The sequence below is a fragment of the Bombus fervidus genome, chromosome 12 (genome assembly GCF_041682495.2).
Source record: "Bombus fervidus isolate BK054 chromosome 12, iyBomFerv1, whole genome shotgun sequence".
Taxonomy (NCBI): Eukaryota; Metazoa; Arthropoda; class Insecta; order Hymenoptera; family Apidae; genus Bombus; species Bombus fervidus.
In genome coordinates this window covers 540,505-557,281 of record NC_091528.1, presented here as the reverse complement: position 1 = coordinate 557,281, position 16,777 = coordinate 540,505, and the positions used below count along the sequence as shown (strand labels likewise).

General features: G+C 35.9%; 2 long non-coding RNA genes across 2 annotated transcripts in view; one reads left to right on the top strand and one right to left on the bottom strand.

Annotated features, from left to right (window-relative positions):
* LOC139992939 (uncharacterized) overlaps nt 1-15,090 on the top strand; it is a 92,854-nt gene extending 77,764 nt beyond the window's left edge. Inside the window, exon 3 of the long non-coding RNA XR_011801249.1 lies at nt 14,828-15,090. This is a non-coding gene — a long non-coding RNA (uncharacterized lncRNA). The remainder of the gene's footprint in view (nt 1-14,827) is intronic.
* The window catches only part of LOC139992940 (uncharacterized), a 91,073-nt gene that overhangs the window by 41,248 nt on the left and 33,048 nt on the right, over nt 1-16,777 (bottom strand). The gene's annotated exons all lie outside the window — the stretch shown is intronic.

The window sequence follows — 16,777 nt, the reverse complement described above, 5'->3', positions numbered from 1 at the left end:
TAACTTTCTATCTTGATAAACTGCTTGTTTACAGAAGATTAGAACTATCCTAAACATTACGCTTCTCCTTGCTATCTTTTTCCAGATAAAAAAATTCAAATAATGAAGAATATAATATTTTCATAAATTCTTGGAGTTAATCAGAGTGATTTTAGAGAATTGTTTCTGCTCCTCGTCGGTGTACGTACGATTTTTGTTGGCGTGTTTCCGCGATGCAGCCAGGAATAAAATAATAAATTATTGAAGCTATGTTATGTCGCGTCCTTGGTCGTTGGAGGTAAACAGTCTCCGGTCGCGGAAATTGAACAATTTTGCTGCATTTTGTTTACCAGTTGCTTTTCTCCTTCCATTCTTTCTTTCTGCTAGCCTAGCTTCGAGTCATTTGCATTGTTAACAAGCACGTTATATGCGCTCTGTTCGCGTATCAAGTAAATATGCCCCGATTAGAAAATGCAAGTCATTCTCTCTTTCGTAGTTTGAAAATCGTAACTTTTATGTATATCATATGTATATATAGAAGATAATGGCATTTCTCTGATTTATCGTAATACTCGCATGGGAGTGTAAATATTTCTGCAAATAACGGAGCATAAATCAATCCGGTAAACGTGTCTCTGGGAGATACAATACAACGCGCGCATCTCGTATGTTGACAATCGGAGGATTTTTTAAGCGACTATAGTGAAAAAAAATTGTAGAAACACGAGAGCGTTGCGCGTTTACATCATGTTGAAAAACTTTGTATTTCGGTAAAGTGTTCGATATAATGCATATTTCTCTAGCGATATGCGGTCCATGCACGTCAACGAAGCTCCTATCTGGTCGCATCAAATATTACGGCTCGTGTAAACACTGTAGGGTGGTAATTAAAGCCAGGCCCTTCTCGAATTATAAACATCGAACCAGGGTAAATTCGCCGTAGGTGAAAACCCAGCTAGCGCATTTCCCAAATTCGCTTACACGAGTGTGCATTGTGTGTCATCCTTTGGCTATTACAAAATTCCCATCAAAATTGGCTACAGTGTCGCAAAGATATTATCCCATCGATTCAAACACCTTTAAAAATTTTGATCTTATCGCATACATTATACGTATATATACAGAAAAAAATTTATTCTGGTAAAAACAATTATACGCACGAATTCGGAGAAAATTTCAATGATGAAAGTAAATATGTGTTTTCATCGTATTTATTATCTATTTCGCGTTTCGATTGTAAATAAGTACACAACTCAAGTGAACTCAGTCGTGACACGTGATGAATTTGTAAAGTGTTGCAAATCTTATCAAAAATTTATCCAATTAATTCACGCAGTTTTAAATAGTTTTTAATTTATTTCGTATTATTACGGAATCTTTTTCAGCAGTCTATCCAAGCATTCTCAAGATTATTGGACTGAACCAATTTCGATACGTATTTATATTTGAAAATTCTAAACAATTGTGACGCAAACACTTGTTGTAAAAGAAACTTAGAAAGTAAGTATTTAGGATTAGGTTATACAAACTGATTTCGAACTTCAAGTCAAGCACCCATAGAATTCAATAATCTATGTACTTATAAACACTGAAAGAATCGAATCACATAGCAATTGAAAAGTATGTACATAATACGCACGCAACATCGTAGATTTGATTCGAGACGAAATAGCCATTTACAATTTTGAAATGGTTTCTTTAAGTATAGGAAATGAAACATTGTCTGTTAACAAGTAAAATTTGTCTATTAAGACCGATTTGGATTTCCGTTGAACTTGACTCCATCGCTAACATCCATGTTCCAATGATCTGTAACTTACTTTTCCTCAAAGTGTACTCAAAGATGATTCTCATAATGCCAGAAGAAGAAGAAAAAGCAGAAGAAGAAGAAGAAGAAGAAGGAGAATCGAGAAAGCACGTCGTCAAGCTCATTGCCAAGATCCATTTATTCATTGCCTTCAATTCCATCCATCATCTTCCTAACCCGATGTTTGAACAATTGGCCTGGTCAATCTGCCGTCTCCGAGTAGTAGCCATTAAATAGGATTACTATTCGTACTACATATACATACTATACACTATCGATTCGGTATCCCTCTAGAGATATCTCTCAGTATGGGTTGCGTAAAGTCACACTACTTATTTGCAAGAGTTTCTTGTGCGTCACGCTCGTTGCCACGAAAAGGAAGTTCAAGGCTTAATTTGACAAGATGTGACAAACGACGCCAGTCCAGAAAGGGTAAGAATGCTTGGTACAGTCGGCTAGAAGATTGGTATTGCATATTTATAGGAGACTCAGCATTGCCTGCTAAAAAATGTCCCGCCATTTCGCACTGACTTCAACTTATTCGTCGTTTCTCTTTGTCGACCACTTTGCCGCGCACCCTTGAAAAATGATCGTACTGTCAAAAACGCCGTCTACCGCGCCCGTCACCTGCGTCTCGACTCATAATTCTCCTTTATAAGGAAAATTATCATCGCTTGTGCTCCACTCCAATTCCACTCTCATTTTCTATACCGAATAACCAAATTGAACTCGCTGTGCTTTTGTAATACCAATTTCACCATCCGATTGATATTTAACGACCTGCGATTATTCCGCAAGCCCGACCCTTTGCACTTCCCTCTGAAAAAAGCCATAAATTACGCATTATCGATTCGCGATAACTTAAAATAGTAACATGTACTAATACGTGCTATAAACAGATCAGAATAATTAATACACTTGGATACTTCATTTTCTCTTTTTCCTTCGAAAGATTTTTTCAAGTTATCTTCCCACTATTATCAGTACTTGTTCTTTACCAGAAATTACGAATAATCTATACATACTGTACCGTTAATTGTATTAATAATGTTAATTAATACTATTAATCGTACCATGAATTAAAGCGAAATATCTGCAAAATTGAGTAATTACGTTACACTGCATTTGCAGCAAAGCGTGATATATGCTACAATATTAAATTAGTCGATAATAATATTCTTTGCAAATTTTCCATCAAATTTATCTTAAAATATACTAATTTTTACGTCTAATTTAGAAATCGTTTATTCAGGGGATTTACATGCAATTTCGTGAAATAGAAATTAATTATTATACCGTTAACGAAGCCTCTTAGATCAGAGGTGTGTTAAAGTTCACCACAAATTTACGAACTCTACTTACAAATGAGATACCTTTTTGCCACGAAGGCAACAGGTTGCATACCGAGAGCAGAGATCACGAACTTGCTAAAGGTCGAGCTCCGTGACATAAGTTCACAAATTGTCTTCATTTGCTTACAAAACGTCGGAGGCAAGTTCGAAAAAATCGCCTGAATTTGCAGGCTGGAATCCTGGAAAGCATAATGATCGATACTAAAAAAAATTTTCTTGCGAATTTTATTAAGAATTGTCCAATGTTCATTAATCTAAATATATCTGAACATCTGATATGTAATAATATGTATATTAATAGTACGAGAGTGAAAAACTGGGAATGGATTTGGTCTGGAATTAACGGTGGAAGTTGACATTTTAAGATGAAGAAGCAAGTATAAAAATATTCAAAATGTTTCAGACAAAGTTTTGGTAACAAAATTTTAATAGATCGCTGATAAGAATTAACGAAAGATTAACTGATTGTTGAAACCAAAAGACGAGTGGCCATTGGAGCCACGTTTGACCAATAAGTAAAACTGTTTTAATAAACAACGGTCTTATAGAGGACGTTGGTCGGGTTCACAATGATATAGCAAATTTTTTACGAAACAAATATAATATCGAAGAAACGCTGACTCACGCAAGATAAGACCGCTTCCTCGCTCTGACGTTAAACGAAGTAAAAAAACGCATACGTGACATGGAAGAGATTATGAAACAAAATTTTTTAACGCAACACATATATACACATAAATATCTGTCGTAGAGTAACATAAAGTTGAAGATTCATGGATTTGAGCAAAACATGTTATGTTACATATTTGTATATAAAGAATTCCATTTGCTTTCCGAGGGGTCACCCTGTATATACGAACAATCATAGCCGATAAGTTTTGCAGTTTGCTTATTTTATTTATTTACAAATTCAAGCTAAGATGTAATATACCAGTTATACACGAGTAAGATAAGAAACAAAACATTTAAAACGGTATTCCCCTTTCTCTCTTTGAAGTTATTTAAATCAGACTATTTCTCTGGGATTAAAAATGAGAAATTTATCGGTCAGGTATTTAATTTGTTTAACAGTACGGCGGTATCGCGCGATTTGACCAATCTGCGATTCGCCTTAGCATTTTCATCGGAGGAGTACAGGGCGAAGCAGCTTATTAACAAAGTTAAATTAAGCAAAGTTTCCGACTCTGATTACCTATGGCCCGCGTCACACGGGCCGGTTTTAGTTTGCTCGACAAGCTTGTTTCTCGCTGGTCCGATAAGCCGGCCAGCTTCACCGTATTATTTCCAAAAGTTTTATGGAATCGGTTTTTACTTATGCCGCCTTTTGACGAATAAATATTTAAACGATCCACAGGACAGAATGACATCTCTGCCTCAGCAGTGGCATAATTCTGACGATATCGTATAGGCATAATTGCCAATCGAGCATGTTCCAATGAAAAATGGCTCCGATCACGTTGAACGCCGCGGGCACGCGACAGTTCATTCATTGACTACCGTATGTATTTAATCAAGCCGAATCGAATCGGTTCATATGAATTAAGCGATAAATAATATGGTAGAATGTTGCATAGTCGCTCAATTCGTTGGAACGTACACGTTTATTCCGTCAACCGGTGGAAAACGGACGGTCTTGCACGATTAATGAATTTTAATGAGACTCAACGTTTGCCAATTCGCTTATTTTCATACAAGTAATTTATGCGAGTATCAACTCTATCGCCAAGTTGCTTCATGCGTCTATTTTCTTTGTGATCCGCATGATTCCCAATAATTTGTGAATTATTACAACTACTATACAACTATACGCCAAACTACAAATTATAGAACGCAGATAGATCTTTTGTATTTCTTTTGTTTTAGTTAATCTGATCGCATGCGATTGGTTTTTCGTTTTACGACAATGTGCTTGTTAATTTAATCTACTTTTATCATTGATTTGAAAATTAGGCTTATAAAATTAACATTTCAAGCTAAAGATATGGAATTGTTAGGAATCAAACTCAACGATTGATCGATCATTCGATCGTCTTGAGAACGAATAAATTTCGAAAAGAATTATTGATGGAAATTACTTTATACGTAGTTTATCAAGGGTCGGATACCGTTAAAAATATTAATTAATATAACTGCAACGTGGTGAATTTTTTATGCTTTTATAGCTCGAGGATACTGATTAGTGATTAAACATCAACATCCAATAAAATAGGAGATCGGATTATTTTCAATCGACAATTACGTGAACAGTAGAACGAATTTGTGTTAGAACGTTCTGATGTGCTGTTTTCCGTCAAAGATATCGATAGCCCCGTAAGGGGATCAGGCAACGTGAACTATGAGCTCTATGCGTAAGTACTTCGTCGTAATACCGTAAATTGATGACTACTGCATTTGCGTCCATCGGGATGCCGCGTATAAACCAAATCCCCCGGGGAGTTGATGGCAAGCCAAAGGGAATTTCATTACCGGCCAACGAATTATAATGCGGTTCGTATGCATACGCAAATGTTAAACTTCCTCCTTTTTCCTTCTGTTGTATTTGTAACCGAATTCGTAGCGTGCATATCACAACGATAAAATCGCTAATTTACAAATTTGTCAACTTTTACACAGAAAATATTTATATTAGTTTTAACAATTCTCACATGAATGAATCATATGGTTTCGCTTAATTTTTTTTTGTCTCAAGTATCAGATATTTTAAAAAGCCAAATATCGTATTTTCTACAAGCCTGAGGATCGAAAACTTCTGCCAGTCGTTTGGATATCCGTTTTCGTATTGTATATGTATATATATATCTAATTCGAGCTGTGTATTTTTACTATTCTGCCTATGTTATCGTTAGTTTCATCAGAACCTGTCGATACAGAATCTTGTATGCAGAATACTTAGTTTTAAAAAAATTCGTTTAAAGACATATTTACGTCGAAAATAAATTACACGGTCTATTTATAAAACCACGTTGTGAATTATGCGCAGTTATATTAACATGCGCAATAAATAACGTTAACATATGTAATAGATGGCAGCATACATACATAAAACATTCAAATACATATATATGTGACAATTTGACATTACTTATATAAGTATAACAAATTGTCTTTCCTTAAAATATACTTATACATAAATATACTTATATATAAAATATACTCATTTAATTGTCTTAGCAAATGCTATCTTGAAAAAGGTATTTCTATTTAACGTTCTGTTTAAAAAAATACATTTACGTGCTGCAACTAAAACTCGCCACTTCGACGGATTTCCTCGAACTGGAGTTAATTTACCGAGAAATCAAATCTTCCTGTACATCGTCGATTAATTTTCGTAACTATAAATCAGTCTTGTTTCGTCATTCGATGTTGCCATCACGAAAGATCTATCGAGATTCGCAAAAACAAATAGTTTGACAAGCTTATCAACGCGTATCGGTGAGATTATCAATTACGATACTTTCGATTTATATGTGAGAACGAAAAGTAGAGGAAGAATAAGAAGCGTTCGCGGTGCTAATTTGCGTAAATCGCAAGAGGCATACGTTGCGGTAACTATGCTGTAGTGCCGACACAAAGGACAGAGGCGAAAGGCGGAGCGACCAAGAAGAGACCGCGGTCGACCGAGGAAGCCGAGATCTTTATGGTAGCAATAAAGCCAACGTTGCTGGCTTCCAATTACAAATGACTACTGGTAGCTGAAAACTATTGCCTCTGGCGTACGTGTACCCCCTACCTATTCAAGGCCCGTAACCCTGCGCACACCCTTGCATTCTCGTTCTCACCGTTCCCCGTATAGACGCTGACCCCACGAGCCAGTTCCCGCGGCTGGTTAGCTACGTGAAATAGGACCTATCGTAAATCCTCGTAACGCCTAACTAACTCCCCCACCATGTAGCGCCTCGACTTTCTTTATGCCACCACCATCGTGTCCGATGTAAGGATTACCTCGGTTAATAATTGTTATTAAGCAACTGCCACGCTACTACGTGCTCGGTTGTTCGGATTTTTCTGTTCCCTGTCGTGTCGAGGTGGACAAAGAAAATATGTTTCTACGGTGGCATGAGGAATGCACTTTGGAAGACCATAAGCGAAAGAGGATGGTTGATAGGTTTCGTTCGATTTCGTAGTTTATATCCTTTGATCTAAGAATATTCGCTAAAATAATCGCAGTAATCTTTTAACAAAATCATTCTACAGCTGCTATATTGAAAATTGACTGCCTGAAAAGAGTGCGAATGTATAAGTGATTAACGTACGGCAACTTAATAACTATTGATATGTCGCAATGAGTTCCGCGAAACTTCTAAAATGTTTATAAATAGGGTCTGAAAAGTTTCCATCAGTCTTCCTTAATATTCAAAGTTGATACGCGAACTTCAGATCTCGTGGCGAGTTTCAAAGCTAATTTACCGTAACAAAGCTACGCCGTTGTTTTATAACCGACATTTATCATCGTATATCTTACGATAAATAATTAAGAACATCACAACGAATCTGATCGATCACTGTACCGAACCTACCCTCTTTCTATGTTTCCTACTATGCGTTATATTTCCGAATTATTTGTAGAATCTCATTTGTACGTATATACATAGCATCGTAACAACTTTGTTTATCCATCGCATATTCGCGTTTAATTGTCCCTGTAAATCGTTAATTTTTACTAAATTGTATTACAATTATTTTTTTATCGAATCAATATAATTAATATTATATTTATCGATTCATCTATAACCTATAGGATTCTGCTATCCAAGATTACATCGTTTAGCAATTATTCCATTCTCTGTACAATATTTCCAAGTTCATTGATTAAAATTTTAGATAGAAGGTGCATGAACTTGGAGAATACCTTTTTTATATTTTATAATTCGCAGTGTGTAAACAATTTTGTAACGAATGAGAAATTAAAAAATTAAAATCACCGTGTAAAACGATAAAAGTCAGGAGTGGATACGTAATCCTAAATGTATCAAAGAATATTTCACGGGGTTGAATATTTATCGTAGCGTAAAAATGTGCTCGACTTGGTGAAAATATTAAACAAAATGTCGCTGCAGTCTCTTCCATTGGTCCTCACATTTTAGAAACTAGTATAATCTGTCGGTGAAATCCTCGTGCGCAAATCTCTTTGCCTTTATAATCGCGTTCCATCGTATGAGAGTTAAGCCAGCGCGAAAAATTCGTACAGGCCAATCGAAAAACTGCATCTAAACGCGTCTACGTTATGGAAATTTAACGCCGACCTCCTTTGTTCGATAATTTCTTACAAAAAACTGCTTGAATCAACATCAAAACTATGGAAAGTATTAAATGTTGATGATAATTTCTCCTATTGTATCATATAAAAACAATTCATATATAATCTCATTATTGGCAATAATCAGGTTGTTTATTTATATCGATATTGTATATTTTTTAAATACATGTATGTGTGGCGCATGACGCATTTATCGTGTTTACACACTACATACTACGTAGCTTACTTGATAATTAAAGAAACAATCCAATTCTGATAAGTAAACTTTTTCCCATTTGTATATGCATTGCAATCTTTACCATTTCTACCCTTCCCCAAATGCCAAATTCTCGTAGCACGATAAAATAACTCGCGAACCATTTAGTTCGAAACAAACACGATTGCTTTTTCAACACAGAAGAATCATCAACTCAAGTGCAATTAATAAGAATCGATGCAGCGTGTGAGCGAGTGAGCGTATGCGCGTTTAATAAATACGAAATGGAATTTGTTGCAGGTTGTAAGTAGACTTTGAATAGCAGCGTGTATGTTCTGTAAAAGGCGTACAGGTAACAGAGCTGGTCTTAGTCACGGAGAGATAGGCGTTGGTCTGGTGAAAAGCGAGGCGCCGCATATTAATCATGGTATTAACACTCGAACGTTGGCAAAAGCTTAAACTAGCGTGGTTGACACCGTTGAAAGATGTCACACATCGTCCTTCTTGGCAACTCCGCGTGCTTAGTCCCTTTCTATAGATATACATATACGTGTATTATCCTGTTGAACGATAAGCGAATAGAGATACAGGGCATCGTGAAGGGAAGAGAAAAAGAGGGGCTGGCCGAGCCAGAATGCTAGGAGTGGGACTGCAAACTGAAACTGGGTGCGAAAATTAATTGCCAGGAACGCTTCGTTCCATCCACTTTTGCCAAACTACCCTTCACCCTTAATTACTAACCACCCTTCGGCCTGCTCGGTCAGAATCCCTGTCGCTTTTCCAGCCGACCGCTAACTGGTGGGAAAAATCAAAATCAACGCCGTTGAGCGAAAGATATATAAAACGGTAGAATGATCAGATATCACGGTCTGCTTAATTTTCCAGCGTATCGGCTAAAAAACAGGGCCGGCAGCGACGTCTCCGACCAGAGTCGGACAATGTTTCGGCCAATTTTGCAGGACGATCGTTGCTAAATGTGCGTGGTTAAATTTTAGCGGAAATTTCCACGACCCCCTTTCATATCACAAGCTTTTTTTACAAATTTAAAATTTGCGAGAAGTAGATAGCTCATGGGTTTTTCTAAGAGTAATATTTTGCTTTTTAAGAAACACGCTCCCTCCTATAGCGCTCTACGATACTACTTTAACTCTTTCAACGTAATGAATTTATACATTATTTATACAATATTGTATTTGTTATTACAACAAAAGATTTCAACGTCTCTATACTTCAAATTTGCACGAATATTAGCTTTAGCTTTCCTTTTAAAATAACAAGATTATCATCTAAGAAAAATAACACCGTGTTATTAAAAATTATCCCGACTACTTAAAACTTTTGTAAAGTTGAAAAAGAAGTTAATTCGTTATAGGTAATCGATAGTTTGTTATACCTTGCTCGGTATCCCGATGGAAACGTGATGCGAGCGAAGCGCAGTAACAGGATACGGTAATGCTGCTATTATTCTTGTAGTTGAAGAAAATAAAAGTAAAGTATGAAGGATAAATAAACGAAATAGCGATATACAATTTTCGAATATTTCCATCTCGTACGAACCACAATGGCGAGATTGCAAAGAAGCAATCATCGATTCGATATGCAATGCATAAGGAAAAAGGGTATGCGTCTGTGCAATTGCTGTACTGTATACAATGGCCGAAGAAGAAATTGTGCGGACGCAGAATGTAGATATAATACAATCTCTGTTACTTGCTGTCTGTAACATGCTAACACGATACAGGAAATGGAACGAAATCGGGACAAAAATTATCTCGATAGTGAATCGTACGCAAAATTATTAACAACGACAATAACAATGTTATATACATACATACGTTAAATTTGTTCGATAAACAAAGAAGGGCAAATAATTTATAAATACCTTGTAATTTTCGGAAACGACAATATTAATTCTAAATTGTAACTTCCGATGTCTCGAATTCAGAAAAGAGTAGATATTTTAATCGATGAGAGAATTATCGATACGGTCGAAATTAACGAGAAACTTATCGTATCGTGGAATAACGACATCAAGAGCTCTGATCGAACATGAAGGAAAGCAAGAAAAGTCGGGTCAGAAGCACGCGATTGCATAAAAGCGTCTATCGATTGGAAACGCAAGATTTCGAGAACAAGAGGAACGAGCGGAAAGAGCGGAAAGGATGGGAAAGAAGGGGGAGAAGAACAAGCGGAAGTAGAAAAGAAAAAATAAAAGACACGAAAGAGGATGGAGGTGATGGACAGCAGAGGTGTCGTTGTGTCGAACGAATTCGTGGAACAAGAGGAAAGCGATGTAATAAAGCGAGTCGTGAGCGAAACACGCCCCGAAGGCTACAGCTACCCTTAGAGTTACAATCTTCTTCGATTTCAAGAGGTCGACAGATCAAGCTGCTTACGCAATACCCGTTGTATCCTTATAATAAGAACAAGTATGACCCTCCGAGTCCGAATAACCGTCGACTACGATTCTTACATCTTTTCTTGATTCTTGTTGTTCCCTACCCTTACCTCGCTCCGCAACGCGCAACAAATTCCTCAGACAGAGAATGTATCACGCACTATTTTCTATTTTTTATTAGCCGTTTATAACCACATTTTTTTTGTATGTAACTAAATTGTATTTGATTGTAATTAAGTATCGACACGCAATCAACATTAAAAAGGACTGCAGCGCTGCCGTTTATAGAAATTATAAGGTGAAAATACCGTTCCTTTCCCTTCGAAAGGTAGGAAAAATCTTTTCAATGGAAGAAAAATTGACAAATGAGTGAAAATTAAAGTTGAGGTGAAATAAGTGCGATTGAAAAGACTGAAACCTTTTTCCGATATTCGTAACCTGTGATCAATCCTAAAGAACAGAATAAATAAAATAAAGAATTATTAACAGTTGCAACGATAAAAAATAATGATTCAGGAGCTTAACAGTTACAATCGAAAAATTCAAAAAAATCAAAATAATAGCAGATTGGGCAGATCAAACCATCTGTGTAGTACTATTAATACGAAAACAGCAACTTTATCGATATCTACAAAAAAACCCCGTAAGCGTAACAATGATTTCACGAATAAATATAAACATCAAATAGAATCAATATGTGTGCAGGAAGCACAGAATCAATGTGTCAACCGAAAAAATGAAGACTTGATCCGGATTCCGAATGGATAAAACTAAAAAGCAATGAACACGTGGCGATACGTTCTGTTGAAATCATATAAAATTTCGTTTCACTAACGTTCGAAAAATCTAAAAATCATCGAAAGCTAGCTACCACTCGATCGGAGGGTTGAAAAGTTTTTTACCCTTTATCAGAGTCTTGTTTATAAGTGTTGTTCGACGTAAAGGACAGATAATGTATTTTTGTGAAGGGAGACGCGAATGATATTGAATTTTCCTCGGGCCAAAGTACGCCGTCGAAACGCATGGCAATTTCCAAGTAGAGGAAGAAAGCAATGGCTTTTATGCAATGTCGAACGGCACTCTCTTAAGTGCATAACGGTACGAAACGCATCGAGAGGGAACAACGCAGTCTGTTCGGCTAAATGGGCCTCTCCACGAGACCGGTGGACGGGCAAATGACCCGTTTCGTAACAAGCCAGTAATTGTGTTTGTTCATTGAAATTATGTCTTTACTTGGTCGAGCGGTGTTGCCCGTGTGGTTGATTACGTGTTACGCGGCAAATTCACGCTCTGCCATACTTCTCTGGTTATACGATCAAACAACCATTAGTTTAAAAAATTTATTTCTCCTTCTTTCCTATTCTGTGATGGAGGAAATTGTAGCTATTTTTGTGAGATCACAGGGAAAAATACGATGAAAACATTTAAAAATCATTTAAAAGCGAAAAATGAGATAGTGCGATAATTATTCGTAAAATGCAACCAAATGAATGTAAATACTCTATTAGACTGCAATTTTTCTAGATTTTCCACAGGAGAATATTGTATCATTACGTCTTATGAAAATGTAAAGTGTACGGAATCGACGTGAGGCGATTTTTATTCCTATCACATACGGTACTTTGACTGATAAAAATTTGCCGATTTTCAACGACCATGCAAGAGACTTCTGCATTTCTATCTGTTTGTGAGAAATAGGAGATCTCTGAATAGAAATCGCGACTGATTGACTAAGGAATGGTCCAAATTCTATAGCACGGAAAGCATCTGCTATCACGCTCCACAATGTCTGTCTGTTGTTTCGGAAAGACATGGAGCACGCGCGCCATTACTTTTATGAGACAAAAGGACACCTCTTCTTTTCAAAAAATTTACTTCTTATATAAAGAATAGTACGTACCGACAAAAAAAAAAAAAAAAGAAAACGAAAGGAAAATTAGCTAACAATTAAGGGACGATCGGCGAAACATCGTCGATTCTCGGTTTAGGAAACGTTAAAAAGGGAATAAGGAAATTGAAAGAGAAACGTTTGCAAGTTATCAGAGACTGACGAGTCTGCCAGCCGAAAAGCCCTTGTGGAAGAAGGAAAGAATGACTATGTATCGTTCCGGGTGCAATTGGGTTATTAATTAAGGACATAAGCTGCCGCGGGAGTAGTTCGTGAGCATCTCGAGGATCTCTTTCATCGAGTTTTAATGCCCGCGGAAAGTAGCGGGTAAGAGGAAAAATATTCGAGCGAGGAAAGGAAGGGAACCTAAGAATCGCTGCCATCATGCTGATGTTGTTAGGGATAGACTTTTAATTTCACGGATCCTTAATTATTACCAAGGCTAGTTTTTAAGGGAGAACCCGGTTCGGCTGATATCAATCTGCAACGTAACTTTGTGTCTGTAATTGAAAAAAGCTTGAGTACCCTCTTTCCACTGACAAGAGAAGAAAGAAACAACCATCCAGTTCTATCTACCAGTCGTTTGCCGTAAATAAAATTCCGTTAAACAAAGTTCGCTGCTGCTGCTCTTGCGCTTATTCCCTGCCTCCTTTCATCTTTTTCTGCAGCTTTCACTCTGTTGTGCACCCAGTTCTTTTCTATTCTTCTGTAAACCCATTGATTTATCAATTTCTTTATTGCAAACGCCTAACGATCGTTGCACTCTTAATAGAGCACAATCTCTCTTCCTTCTCGATACGTATATGTAACGCAACCAAGTGATTGCGGATTTTGTCAATACCACCTAATGACAAAATCCGCAATCACTTAGTTGCCAGTCTAATATATACAGGGCGGTCGGCGACTATTCATTAATTCTACGTGTCAAGATGAGTCAAAATAAGGAATAAAATTTTTTCATATGACGCTCCGTTCCCGAAAAAATGATTTTAAAAATTTGCAAAAATATATTTAAACTTGGCTAATTACGGACTTAGGTAATTAAGGTTAAACTACATGTGAAAATAAGTAAAAAATGTAGAATAAAATTTCTTTATACGATGCTTTGTTTTCGAGAAAAATAATTTTGGAAATGTATCGTATAATGCGTGTGCACTAGACCATTTTTTAATTAAACATGTTTAAACTTTATTCTATTCAAAGTGAGGCTTTAAATACAAAAATTGTATTTCATGTCTATGATTTATTTTCATATCTAAAATCGCGTCCCAACCGATTATCCACGAGTTGTGCGACACATTGTATATTGCGCGCGCGCGCACGCACGCACACACACACAAAATTACACATAATATAATTAATATGAGAAATTTGAAGAAAAATGGTAAGGATCGCCCGTTGTCAGTTTCCTGAAAGTCTTCAGCGAAGATAGATGCTTTTGAGGAATGTTTTTGGTGTTTTCCAAATATTTAGCGGCGAGCAAATTATTTAAATATTGTTTAAAAAGCACAGGGACTTTATTTTATTTTTTATATCTTTTTCAGTTTCTGTTCTATTAGATATAAATGGCTGTATTTTATTTTAGTAATGATAGAAAAGATAGAATTAATTTTTGTTATTATTTAGTTTCACTATTATTTTAAAGATGACAAAGTTAGATACTGTCTTTAATTAAACTCTAATTTTGTATGAATATAAATTTGGGGACATTACTTATTGTAATAAAAATAATGCATTAGTGATTTTATTTAAAATAGGAATTATTATTGATAAATTGACTTTACAAATTTATTTTTATTGTACAATTATATTATACAATTATTATTAATATTATACAATTTTTGTATTTCTATATATTTATATATGAAAATTCTTCTTACATAAATTTATTTCAAGTTGACTTTGTAAAATATATTATTAATAATTATTTTTGAATATTTTCTGTTACAGAAATCTTATCATGTTGTACATAGCAGTTCCAACGAAAGCAACATCGAACTTCACGATATTTCCACACCAAAATTACAAAAATATTACGATTAAACAAAATTTCAGTGAATTACTTAACACTACATTGATTGTTAATTCATTTGCCATTTAAGGATACTTTGCGTACTGCGCTAGAATTTAGTATATTGTACGTTACAAAAGGTTAAGATTTAAAAACATATACATTTATTGTATAAATTGTACATATTTCAAAATGATTTCAATAAACCGACAATAATTTGAAAACTTTGTACTATTTTTAAACTATATATATCTGTACTATATTTAAAAACCTATTCCAGACCACATCAATATTCTTCTAAAACAAAATTGCAATTTTACGTGCAACATCTTCCCATGTTATCTTCTTCTGATCCAAGATAAAGATTTTTATTACTATTTCTTCCATTTTATTTGTTGTCTGCTTCTTTCATAATCCTATTTTGTACATATATGGATGGAAGAAAGGACAGAAAGATGAGGAATGAATAAGATTCAAAACGGAAAAGGAGGCGGGGAAAGAGATACGGGAAGAAAGATATGAAAGTGATGGGGAAGACATATAAAAAAAAAAAGGAGAAGGAAAGAAAGATATGGGATGAAAAAATGCAATGGAAATGAATATAAAAGAAAGGAGGGAACCGAGAAAGATATAAACGGAATATACAGTAAGAAGTGTAGAACCATTACATATTTTCGATTTCTGCTACTTTCAAGTTTAACTTTAAGGAAGATTATCGGATTTATTATTTACCTTTGGTCCTGCTGATTTTAAGATTCAGGCGGGAGTAGAAAGGAAGCAAAGAAACGAAAGAGACAATCCTTGAATGTATCGTAATTTCATCATTCTAAATTTATCTTTGTTTCTGCCGATTCCAAAATTCCAGCGAGGTTGTGGGGAAGAAAGGAAAGGCAGGAATATAAAAGCCCTTAAATATACTATATGTATGTGACGCTGTGTTTAAATATATGGAAAAACAATAAGATTTATAAAGTTTCGCAATTCATATGAAGTAATTTTTATGAAATATAAAAATAAGCCAAAATTCAAATCGCAATCATTAATGTTCATCTAAAAGTTATCCAATCATAAAAAATTCAATCCGTAAATTAGAAATTTTCTATCTATTTAGTATCAAATCTTGGTAGAAGTTTCATCCTTCAACCGCGTGGAGTTCAGAGCGAAGTTTCATCAGGGTCGGCGGATACCCTTTGCGGGCAAACATGATAAATTTTGGTCCCGGTATCCGTAATACGTGTCCCGATGACAGCGTCGTTGATTCAGGCGCATATGTGCGCGTGAAAACGATATTTCACAGGCAGTTTGATGAGCTTCGCACATTAAGCCGGGGGTAAGTAATTATCGACTGAGCAATGACCAGAATGGCCGGGCTGGGCCACTCCCTTCTGGGGTGTCCCAGTGCGTGTCACCGCATTAACCACCCCTATACGAACATCGTTCTCATCAAAGTTCAAACGCTGGATATCTCCGATATGTCATTGTAACCTCTGCACGGCTTAATTAACGAGACACGGGGAAAACACGCGCATAAAAAATCCGGCCATTTTTTCTTATATTTCGTTTTCCCTTCCCAGAGAGATTCATCTCGATGATTCGCCATAGACGATAGAGGTGCTTGTGTCGAACGTGAATTCATAGATGGCATAGGTATCGATAAAATTACACACATTTATAGATTTTTAAGATTCGAAATTGAATCGATCAATTTATTTACGTGAAAATTTCTTACGACCTAATTCGATTGGAAAATTGGAATGCGCGAATGATTTGTCAGAATACCTTGTCATACCGACGTAATGCATGTTTTATTTAACGGAAATGCGTGTTCGATTTTCGATGGCGTACGAATTGTTGGGAACGAAGGTAAGGAAATAGCAATCTCCAGCTAT